The sequence below is a fragment of the Meles meles genome, chromosome 16 (genome assembly GCF_922984935.1).
Source record: "Meles meles chromosome 16, mMelMel3.1 paternal haplotype, whole genome shotgun sequence".
NCBI classification, from domain to species: Eukaryota; Metazoa; Chordata; class Mammalia; order Carnivora; family Mustelidae; genus Meles; species Meles meles.
The window spans coordinates 27,436,249-27,448,419 of record NC_060081.1 but is presented as its reverse complement, the minus strand read 5'-3'; the positions used below and the strand labels follow the sequence as shown (position 1 = coordinate 27,448,419).

The 12,171-nt window shown below is 51.2% G+C and overlaps 1 protein-coding gene across 16 annotated transcripts in view; it reads right to left on the bottom strand.

The window, feature by feature from the left end:
* Window positions 1-12,171, bottom strand: part of INPP4A (inositol polyphosphate-4-phosphatase type I A) — a 130,900-nt gene that overhangs the window by 99,256 nt on the left and 19,473 nt on the right. The gene's annotated exons all lie outside the window — the stretch shown is intronic.

Sequence of the window (12,171 nt, the reverse complement as noted above, 5' to 3'; positions counted from 1 at the left end):
CAGGGAAGGGGCCGGAAGTACCCAGAGAACACAGAAAACTTACAACAGGAAATAAGGCCTTGATGAAGGTCAATAAATCTATTAAAAGCGCCCATTAAAAACCTGGCTAGAGAAGAAAAGTTCAGAGGGCCCTATGAGAGTTTCTACCCTGGCGACCAGGAACTCAGAGGGAGGAGGGCCCCACTCCCCTCTGGAGCTGACAGGCGTCCTGGAACCCCACCCCAGGACTTCAACCTCAGCAGAATTCAGCCTCCAGACACTTCCTCCCTACACACACCCAGGGCCGGGCCACAGTGCTGTGGTGAAGGCCTCTCTGACTCCAGGGCTGGGGGCTGGAAACCCAGGGCATGGGTGAGGGCTGGAAACTCGGGGCAGGGGTGGGGTGTGCTGCTCGTCCCCATGATTAAAGGTGTGACCCAGCTGGAGAGAATTCCTGCTCTGAGGAGCTCCTGCCCTCCCGAGGGCAGAAAAGCAGGGCAACCTCCACTCACCGTGGAGCTATGTTTGTGGAGCTGTGTTTGAATCGAGAAGACAGTCAAGTGTGAGTGTCCACAGAACCTTAGAGCCCTGCGCAGTCAGCACTAGTGCGCGTGGCGTAGCCATGCCTGACCAGAAACCTGGGGCTACCTAGCTCTGGACAAGCAAAATTCAATTTCAAGGAACTTCAAGACTCAAGTTTTTCTAAGTTTTCTGCACTCTTGATTTAAAAAAATAAATCAAGTTTCTTACAGTATGAATCTTCATTATCCTATGTGCCCATTCTAATTAAATTCTTTAAAAAGTTTTGAGATTTAAAAACATTTTTTTTTTCAGGTGACAAGTCTGACTCATTTTATTAAGGAGAACATGTAGGTAAGATCTCACGGCAAGGAAGGCTCGTTACGACAAAGCCATTTGGAATTGATTTTAAGATTCTGCCATCAAATCTTGCCTACCTGTGGGTGGATGAAACATTTGTGGATTCGCCTTGGTAAACCATGAGAAGGTAGTGTGTTTGCGGGGAAAAAACTGAAACCATTGTAATTGCACTGCACAGTTATCTGGCATTCCTGGCAATAAAGGGGGACAGACAGGGCCCCCAACATAGCAGGTCCTTCCCCATCGTGAAGAGTACTGCTCCCCCTCTCCAAGCACCTCACCCCAGTAAAGAAAACAGGGGGCCAGGAGTGGGCTGCTGAGCTCACCCCTGTCCCACACAGCCCTGTCTACCACAGCCATAACCATTTTTGGTCACGCAATGAAATACTGGTGCTTTAAAGTATAAAAAGAATGTATCTGTAAAAGTTCAATGTACTTCGAAATTTTACATGTAACTTTCACAAGATTAAACTCATTTTGTACTACATTTTGACTCCTTTTGTGGTACCTCTAATTTTGCTATATCCAAGGCCTAGCCTCCCTCTCCGACCTCAACTGTCTTCCTGGATGATCAAGAGTTGAGTTTCAATAGCTGGGGGAAAGAGACAATTTTGGTACTTGAAGTAGGGCCCATAGGGTTTTAGAAGGCTCTCTGGGAGAAAATCTGACCGGCTAAGTTGCTGACTTAAATTAAATCCCTTCCACGGCTCTCTCAGCACACAGGGGATGTGGTCCAAAGCCCTTCACCGGCATGGACCCATCCACCTCTCCCAAGCTTACTAAATGCCCCACCACAGGCATTTCTCCCTAGCTTTTCAAATACCCATCTCCGTGCCTTTGTCTGGGGTCCCCTCCATCTAGAATACCCTTCCTGTTCTTGTTCTCGTGGGCTTAGGCTTGCCAATTCCTACTCACACTTCATGCCCAGTTTAAATAGCAGTCCCTCTGGGCGCCTGGGTGGCTCAGTGGTTTAAGCCACTGCCTTCGGCTCAGGTCATGATCTCAGGGTCCTGGGATCGAGTCCCACGTCGGGCTCTCTGCACTGAAGGGAGCCTGCTTCCCTCTCACTCTCTCTGCCTGCCTCTCTGCCTACTTGTGATCTCTCTCTGTCAAAATTAATAAATAAAATCTTTAAAAAAAAAATAAATAGCAGTCCCTCTGTGCAGCCTCTCCCAGACCCAGGCAGAAGTAAGTACCCTCTGCTCTTCACAACACAGCCCTCACTGTCGCCATAAAGAAAAACACCTTGAAACTCTCGAAATCCCCATCTCCCACGGGTTCCCCAAGGGAAGGGACTGAGTCATCTCCAGCTTTAACTCTTCAGCGCTCAGCACAGAGCTGACCCACAGAAGCAGTCCCCAAATGAGTTTTTATTAATGATGACATGACTGAGAAACATAAATTGTGTATCTCCAGTGCCCTAGACGGGTTTGGTACATAAGAAAAATTATTTGGAAATGCTTTTTATCAATGAAATAGGTGTTTTCTTAAAAACCAGGACTCTAAAATAATGAACCCAATTTTCCTGCTCCTCACGAAAGCTGACGCCAATGACAATGTGCAAAGAGAGGCTAGGAACTGCCAGGGACGTGGTGAGCTGCCTGGCTGAAATGGGTCTGCAGCCTCCTAGCACCTCACAGCACACAAAGAGGCCAGGAGTTTTGTTTGACTTTCACCAGTCACTCACCATCCACGACACAGTGGGCGGGCCAGTTACCTGCTCCAGTCCTCAATGATGTCTGTGGAGTGAAGGAAGCACCAGTCGGGGCTCATCTCCCCCCAGTCTCCTCAGCACAGAGCACGGAGATCTCTAAGGCATCTCCATGTTGCAAAGTATGCTACACACCTCCAACTCCACCTACCTTAGAGGACCTCCTTGTGTGTAGGAGTTCTGCTTAAAACAACAACAACAAAAACAAAAAACAAAAAAACCCGCCACGGACCCACCAAGCATCCAGAAGGATGGGAAACTGCCCTTACCTGCTGTGCCATGGACACTCAAGTCCACTCGGTAACAGGTGCTCTTGAGGTTAACAAGGTAATTCTGAGTATTATCAATACAAAAAGAGAAATATTGGGAAACTAAAACCACAAGTGATATCATGACCCATGTGTATGGCTTTCCAGACCAGCCTCGTGAAACTAGCGCATGCTTTAGAGGACAGAGGACTCAGAAACATACGTGTCTGTAAGTGACAGACACACCACCTCCAGGAGGATGCGCAAACATGCTGGGCCCGCTGGATGTCTGGACAGCGGAACTGCCAGACAAGACAGAAGCCAGGATTTTTCCCTCTATACCTGTTTGTCATTTTTGAGTGAGGCCACAGGTAAGTAGCACCCTCATAGTGTGTAACTATGTGAGACCTGTAATAGCCTCAAACAAGTTCTGAAACTGTCCCCTGGTGAATAAACTGTATCTTTCCCAATAACCTATGTCTTAACTCTGAAACGTTTCATTCAACTCTCTGGTGAAGTGGGAAGTCAAGACAGTTTAGGACCCAGATCAGCTTTTTAATGCCATGTGAACCTGGGCAGTCATTTAATAGAAGTGTCACTTCCAGCTTCTGAGAAGCAAGTAAACTACGCAACCCCCCCGCCACCATTTCCAGAAAAGGCAAGGCAGACAGAAGGACAGACATGAAGCACCCTATGCACTGTGCAAATGGGAGCCAGTGCATCTCCTGGACCTGAGCTGGACCAAGGAGGGAAGAGTGAGCGGATGGCCACGGGGAGGTAGGGCAGTCAGTGGGCCAGCAGTGAGGACACTCCCGGCTGCCAGGTGTTCCAGGCACCCATTGATTCGCTAAGGCTCAGTCTTGTGGCCACGGCCTGGCATGGGTATGGATGCGGACCATACCACAGGGTTCCTAAAGCAGGCCAGCATGGCAGAGCACAGGGGACAGGTGGATGCAGAAGCTGACAACTAGGCTGTCACCCTCTCCACATAACACCTATGATGCCCTCTCTCCCTCCTCTCCATAAGGAAGGCCAGGAGTCTGGGCTCAAGATCCAGCTTCAGGCGTGGCCAAGCCCAAGGCGTGGGCAAGTCACTTGCCCTTCCTGGCCCTCAGATCCCTCTCTTGCAACAGAGGTTCCTCAGACCCCTAGTAACTTAACTGTTTCTGCAGATGCCTTATGCTGAAGAATGGAGGACCTCAAACTCAGTGAAGCTTGGGACAGGGCTGCAGGGGGACATTCATGACTCCACTATAGCCTCTCCCTCATGAACTCGCCATCCACAGGGCAAGGTGACATGTGCAAATGGCTAAACAAGGGAGAAAATGCCTCAGCAGAAGCAGCTGGAGAAAGGGACAGGCATGGGCACCAGGTCCCTTTACAAGAACCAACCGGTACCTTGGGCACTTGCCACAGTGCTTGTCTCTCCCATTTTGGATCAACTATTCCACTAGGCTTTGAGCTCCCCCAAGGAGTTTTATTCTAATCCCATCCTCCCCCCATACCCAGAGGTGCTGGAGGCAGGACCCTCCACGGGAGGATGGCAGTGAGCACCTGCTGGAGGCATCACCATTCTGGGTGCCGCCATCTATGTAGGTTCACACCACTGACCTTCCTGCTCTGGACAGGTTTTGACGGAACTGTCAGAGGGGGCTGGGTTCAGATACAGCTGTGTACATCACATCCTCCTCCCCTAACCAAGGACCCCACCTGTGGCTCCTCCTCACTACTGCCAATACCGTGCAGGTCTGCTGATGTCTGGGGAGGAGGGAGTGGACAGAAACAGCCTACGCACCTCAAACCCGCAGTCCACTTAGCAAACACCGAGCTTGTCCCTGGTTCCTGAAAGCTCAATCTGGAGTTTTAGCCTCTGAGAAGCAGCAGATTTAGAAGCATGATGTCCCAAAGCATCTCACCATCATCCACACCTTCATCCACCAGAGTTTAAACCTCTGAGACGACCTAACAGGAATATTCCAAAGGTAACAAGATATCAACACAAATCTTAAGTTAAAAAAAAAAATACTCCCACCTATTACATATTTTAATTTTACATTTTCCCCTGATAGCTGAGTGAGACCGCCAAGTTTAAAGGAAAAAAAAAAAGCTATTCAAAAGTCAAATACTGTTTTAACCCTAACAATTGTTTTAACCCCATTCATCCTTTCCTCCCACTCAGAAGGCTGTAAAATAATGACGCGGTCTCTCCTGGGGCTTAGGTCAGGACCTCACTCACAGGGCCACTGGCAGCGGAGCCAGAAACACGTGTAGGCACACATCTAACACCCATGGTGAAATCTGTTTTCACGGGACCTCAAGTCAAAAGTCTGCCCAAATCATTCTGGCTTCTGAGGCTACAGACTGAGTGGGTTACAGCAACAATGAAACACATGCTGAAAACTCTTTGAAGGCCAGTGAAGGTTTCCCTGGAAATGTCTTTCAGCTGCTCCTCTAGCCTGGCCCTGCACTGCACCTGACCAGAGGCGACATCCAAAGAAGGGACCACCAAATCACCACCACTTCTCCCGCAGTCCTGCAGTCACACTTCTTTCCCTGCTGCTCCTTAAGTTCCCAGCCAAGAAGGAAGAAATACCCCCACCACCCCTCCCTGCACGGGCCCAAGGTGCTGCAGGCCAAGGATCTGGGCTCTAATTCGGGCCATGCCTCCCAGTGGAGGGGAAGGGAAGGGAAGGGCTGAGCACTCGGGAACACAGACCCACCAGGAGGCCCTCGGTTCCCTTAGAGCTCAGAACTGGCAACTGGGTGTCCCCCTCCCCTTGGTGCAGTGGACGCTTATAGGCAGGCAGGGATCCAGTCTGGAGGCATCCAGATGGGGGGTCATGAGTTCAGGAGACATCCAGAGTGGGATGCACCTGGTCAGCCCCCATGGGCCAGCTCTCCCCAGCCCCACACCCCCAAGTCCAGAGCTGGGTTCCTGAAAACCCAGGGATGTGAAAAAGCAAAAAGTAGAATTCCAAAATCTCAAAAAGTGAAAAGGAGAGGAAAAAGGGGAAAAGTAAAGACTGAGGAAAGTCTTCATGGCAGCCACAAATCCTAAGTGTGGCAGTGGGTCTAATACATCCTGCCAGATGGGTTAATTCCTCACAGACTTAGCCCACGTGTGACTCCTTTATACGTTTAAGAACACAATCTGAAAAATCAATGTCATTAAGAAGGCTTTGTGGCTGTAATTCCTAAGCTCTTAATGAAAAATAAAGTAGCCTTTGTTATCAGAAAGCAAGCAGGGCTTCCCTGTAGCTGTCCCCCTCACCCCCCATCGCCACGGCAGGCACCTGGCCGCACAATGTCCCTGGCCACTAACAGGATGCCTACTGCAAACATGGCCACACCCTGTTGCAGGGGCTCTGGAAACAGCTACCTGGGCGTCAGCCTCGTGTGGGTCCCATCCTGTGTCAACATTGTGGTTCTAAAACACCTGGCGAGAGTCCCTACGCCATCATGGCAGAGACTGCTAGAAAACCAGGGGCTGGGGAAATCACAATTCTAAACAGAGCTGTCAGGATGGGCCTTACTAAGGAGGTGACATTTGAGCAGAGTCCAAGGAAGCACAAGAATGCCACGTGGGTATCTGGGGGAAGAGAGGCCAGGCAGAAGGCAAGCCAGGGAAACCTGCCTGAAGACAGAGTAGGGCAGTTGGAGGTGATGAGGTTGGCGGTGGGTCTGGGGGCGGCGGGAGGAGGAATGCCCTGTGGAGCCTCATGGCCACTGCTTCACATCCGTGAGCAGCCTCTGGAGGGTTGTGAGCAGAGGCTCGAGCTCATGTGATTTTGCTCTGCAAAGTCCTCTGGCTGCTCTGCCAGAAAGTGCTGGAGCAGGGGCGAGGGGAGCAGCAGGGCAGGCAGATGTCCTGCAGATGGTGCAGTACTGAGGACCAAGTGAGGGCACAGGGAAAGGAGAGGTGTGTGCATTTGGAAGATGGAGCCAGCAGGACTTCCTGACAGATGATACGGAAAGTGAAGAGCTATCAAGGACACTTCCGAGGCTTCAGTGAACACCTCAGTGGCAGGAGGGTGTGGTCATTCACAGAGGTGAGGAAGAGCGGTGAGTACAAGAAGGAGTGTGGATGGGATTCGTCGCGTGTGTGATGCTTACTGCCAGGAAAGCAGTAGAGACGTCTAGACTGGAGCGATGCACCGAGAAACTCTCCGCCTATGGGAGGTAAGTGAGCCACCGGAGTGGATGACACCACCAGACAAGCCAGCAGAGGTCCCAAGACTGGGCCCTGGAAGTATCAGGGAGTGGAGGAGAAACTGGCCCAGCACTCCGAAGTGAGGGCCTCCGGGAGCTGTGGGGAGAACGTTCCAAGGATGTGGGAGGGAGTGAGAGGCCACCAAAGGATGAAGCCTGGAGGCCGGCCACTGTCAGGGGAGAGGGCACAGGGTACAAGACGCTGGCCTCCAAGCACGCAAGCGGCACCTGTGTTGAGGGTGGTAGGCACAAGTGCAATCCTGGCTGCTGGAAACAAGGCCAGCTGCAGGGTGGGAGGTGATGTGAGGTGGAGACCAGAGGTAGCAGAGGCTGGAGGAGGTATGAAATGCCCATCTAGGACATGGCTCTGCCAAGTCCTGCCCACCATTTGTTTTTGGAGAGTTGGAATGGAACACAGCTACATCCAGCTGTTTCCCTACTGTGTGGGGTGATATTCACACCACCAGAACAGAGCTGGGTGGTGCTGCCACAGAGCCCATATGGCCCACGAAGCCCTTTCCAGAAAAAGCTGGCCAACCCCTGGGCTAGGACAGTGGGGAGACATGCCCTGGGTGCCGACTGGTCCCACCCACACTCTGTGGTTGTAAAGTCAGACACCGGTCAATGTGGCTGTATCCTCTCCGGACACAGGCCACTGCACGGAGACACACACCTACAACCAGGGTGTGGTTTCACACCACTATGGGTCACACCCCTGTGGGAAGGAGGGGGCCCAAGGCCTGCTCTGTCAGTCATCACCAGCCACTATGGCCATGAAACCGTCCCCGGCGCCAGGCAGAGTACACTACACGAGTGCACGCGGCCTCGTCTCACCTTAGGGCCTGAGGCTCAGCAGTAAAAGATCAGCCCCCACAGCCATGGGGATTCAGAACAGGCTGGCTCAGTGCAGAAGCCCAAGTTCCGGAGACCCAGGGCCCAGCTGCCCCAATCCAACTGCACCTCAGGATCACCTCATGCAAAGGTGACAAGTGCCAGTGCTAACCCTACCTCCACGTGACTTTCCTGGGGGGCAGGGAAAGGAAGGCGGGCGTCCATGTCTCTTGACAGCCCCTAGCTGAGTTTGATGTGCAGCCATTGTGGAGAAAGTGGCAGCATGGTCTTGGTCCCGCCTGAAGCCGAAGCCCCAGCACCTCCTTGCCCCAGGCTGCTCACAGGTTTTCTGCAGGGCTGGCTGGCCCTCTACCACTCAGCCACCAACTCCAGAGGCATCCTCCAAGCCTGCAAGTTCCTAGTGCCAGGGGTCCTTGCTGACGTGAGGCCCCTCCTTCCCTCAGTGTCCAGCCATGAGCCCTGCAACTGGTCTCAGCCGAATTTATGGTTCCCTTGTGAACCCACGAAGGGTTATAGACTTCAATCCTTGCATTCAAGAGTGGCTCAGCTGGTTAGGCGTCTGACTCTTGGTTTTGCCTCAAATAGTGATCTCAAGGTCATGAAATCGAGCCCCGTGTCAGCTCCATGCTTAGTGGGGACTACTCTCCTTGGGATTCTCTTCCTTTCCTCTCCCTCTGTCTCTCTCTCAAATAAAAATAAAAAAATCTAAAAAAAAAAAAAAGAGAGAGAGAGAAAGTTGTATTTCTCCCTCTGAAGGAGTGAAGACTGAAGCCTCACTGGGTTCAGGATCAAGATCATCAAAAAAGAAATGCTACAGGTCTCAGGCCCCAAAATGGGACCGATCCACCAACCTTCCCCACACGGTACACCTCTGGTTTGGGTTTCATTCCCCTCCCTTCCTTTATTATATCTCCCTGACAGCACCTTCATTTTTCTGTTCTCTTTACTGAGATGTCAAATTTGGGGTGTCTTGCCTTACTATAAAACCCAATATTTTACTAATATCCCACTTGTTTAGAGCTATCACATGTTACACTGGTTCATGGTTTCATTGCTTTGGAAAGCAAACAAAGCACTATCACCGATAAATATCTTAAAGCTCAGTTCTGGAATTCCACAAAGGTAAGGTTGAACCTCTGGCCAGTTCAATCAACAGGTTGCATTCCAAAAGCCCATTTATAAGTTATTTGGAACCTAGAAAGTATTTCTTTTCATATAAAATTACCTTTAAGATGGTATTTAAGTTTCTGAGCTAATAGGCAAATGCCTGTTTGTTAGTTTTTTTAAGATTATATATTTACTTATCTGAGAGAGAGTGAGAGAGCAAGAGAGACAGAAAGAGCATGAAGCAGAAGGAGGGGCAGAGGGAGAAGCAGACTCCCCGCTGAGCAGGGAGCCCGATGCAGGACCTGATCCCAGGACCCTGGAATCTTGACCTGAGCCGAAGGCAGATGCTTAACCCACTGAGACACCCAGGCATCCTGGCAAATGTCTGATTAACTCATTTGTTCTTTTGCTATTTTAAAATAAGGAAAATGCTATTATAATACAAGAAAACAAGTGTGTATTTCTATGTGCCTATATACAAGAAAATCAAATGTGAGTGGATGTGTGTTGGGTACATGCAAAAGCATCTTCTGTTACTCAAGGCAATGCTCAGATGCTAATCCACGGAAGCTGAGAGGAGACTTTCTGCTCACTTCCAAGGGTGGAGGACACCAATGACGCTGTGTCTCTATTGCACCTGACACCACCACATGGTGGGGGCCAGTCTCTAACACCGCCAACGGGTTCTCCGTCTTAACTGGTAACAAAGACAGAGAAAGGAGATAAGCAGACGGAGAAATAGAGGTAACAGAGTGGTGACCGATAAACGGACAGAGGGGAAGGTGCCCAAGGGGAAACGAAGCACCTGTCTCCCCTGTTCTGCTCAAAGAGGGTCAGAGTACAAACGTCTGGCGTGTTCGCTCAGTGACTACCACAACATACGCAACTGTGAGACAAGCATGCAGAAGAGAGACAGAAATAAAGCTGTGGGTCCCCATCAGAAAGCATGCAGACAGACACTGTCACCTGTTGGCCCCCCCTCACTGCTGTGCATTTGGTGGCTGGGTCTATCGCTGGGTGAGGCCTTCCTGACGTAAGCAAGTAAGGGTGAGTATGGGGCTCTGTGGACAGAAAGACCTGTGACGCCTGCTGTGCCACTGACCAGCTGGGGAACTTAACCATTCTGCACCCCAGTTCACTCATCTGTGAGGCGGGAGGATGGACATGCATCCCTGAGGGTGTTACAGGGATTGGAGCCGGAGCACAGCAATGAACACTCAGCAAGGCTGCGCTAGGGCTGCTGGCTTCTGACTTGTGACAGGGCATGTGCCCCCCCCCCCAAGTTGAGCCATCTTGTTCTGGGGCATGGTGAGTGCTCAATGAGGGTGGCCTCAGAAACACAACAAGGGGGTGCCTTCCTGACCATGTGGGGAGAGGCAGGGGCATGACTTGCAGGGGACAGAGTACAGACTGAACAAGGTGGGCGGGGCTGGCCTGGTCAGGGAGCCAGATGATCAGCCGAGGGCAGAGCCCCAGAGGCTAGGTTGCTAGGCAGAAGCCAGGGCTACCCTGGGAGTAGCTGCAGGCCCCACCCACCTGAGCAGGGGGCTCAGCGTGGAGAGCAGATAGGAAGCAGGCTCCACTCTCTGGGGAAGGAGATAACCGGGCCCAGTAAGTTATCGGGGACTCTGAACAGCCACTGAGGTGGGTGCAAGGAGGAGAATGAGCTGATGATATGGAACAGACTGAGGAACACGGACTACTGTCAATTTTCATGTTATCTGTAATACATAAATACAAATAAATAAATATATCATACACGTATCTGTTCACATTCACATCAAAGACAACTTTCCTCAGTCCACAATAGTTGAATGACTTTTCAAATGTCTGTTCTCTGGCTTCCTGGCCCCCGACCGCAGGGCAGGAATGTTATGTTCTGTTTGCTGTTCTTTTCCTTCTGCCCAGCACAAATAGGTATTTGACTGATGTCTGTCCTATCAGTGCATCAACTACTTGCACATCTCCGCAGGCACTACTTCTTTCAGGGATGAACACAGTCCATCCTAGACATCACCTGGCCTTCTTCATGTGGCTTATCCCCGGTGGGACTGGGAACTCAGAGGGAGTAAGGACCCAGCACATGTGCCCCTGCTGGGCCACCCACGATGGGCCATCTCACCCAAGTGACACCATCTCATTTTCACCAGGTTGTTCTCCCATCATCATACAAATGAGGAGAATGAGGCTGCCCAAAGCCATCGGGCCACACTAAAACAAAGTCATTCTTTCAAGAAACACATCCCTAACAAGTTACAGCCATGGCACCTGATCCCAAGATCTTATGTTTTTCCAAACATCCAACATAACAATATAAGAAGATGACAGCAACTTATCTGTTCCTCAAGTGCATCTCCAGCAACATCACAAACCAAGTCCTAGTGCAGAGTCGGAGAAAGAACCACGGCCACCAAGAGCGGCTCAGCCTCTCCAAGCCTTGGCTTCCTCCTACATCCCCTGCATGTCCACTGAAGGCTGCTATGGGGTACCGCACCACAGCCCAGAGCGGGGTCAGTAACTGGGATGTCCACATCCTCATCCCTAGAGCCTGCAAATGTTATGTATGTGGCACAGGCTTTGCAGACGTGATTAACTGAAGATCCTAAGGCAGGGACATGATCCTGAATTACATGGGTGGGCCCTCATTCCAATCATAAGAGCCCTCACAAGAGGGAGGCTAAGAGGGATTTCAGACAGAAGGCCTTGTGACAGAAGCAGAAAGAAGTCACAGAGGAGATACTACACAGCTGGCACCGAAAATGGGGGATGAGGGGGCACGAGCCAAGGAATGCCAGCGGTCACCGGAAGCTGGACAAGGCAAGGAATGGACCCTCCCCTAACACTACTGGGGAGAGCACAGTACTCCTGAACCCTGGACTTGGACCCTGGGCCACTGATTTGAGACCGCAAGCCTCCAGAACTCCAGAACTGCGAGGGCGCACATTCCTGTTGCTTTAGCCATCGAGTGTGTGAGGATTTGCTGGAGCAGCCCTAGGAAACTAACACAACGACTAAACGGGAAGTTCCAGTGGAGCCAACAGCCAGGTGCCTGGCACAGCAGGAACTGCAGCAATCTCCAACAGTGAAGGACAGTCCCTGCCACCCTGGACCACCAGCTGGTTCACAAGCAGGGGAAGAGCTACAGCCTCAGGCTGTGATTATCCTGCTCATATTTTTAAAAATCCC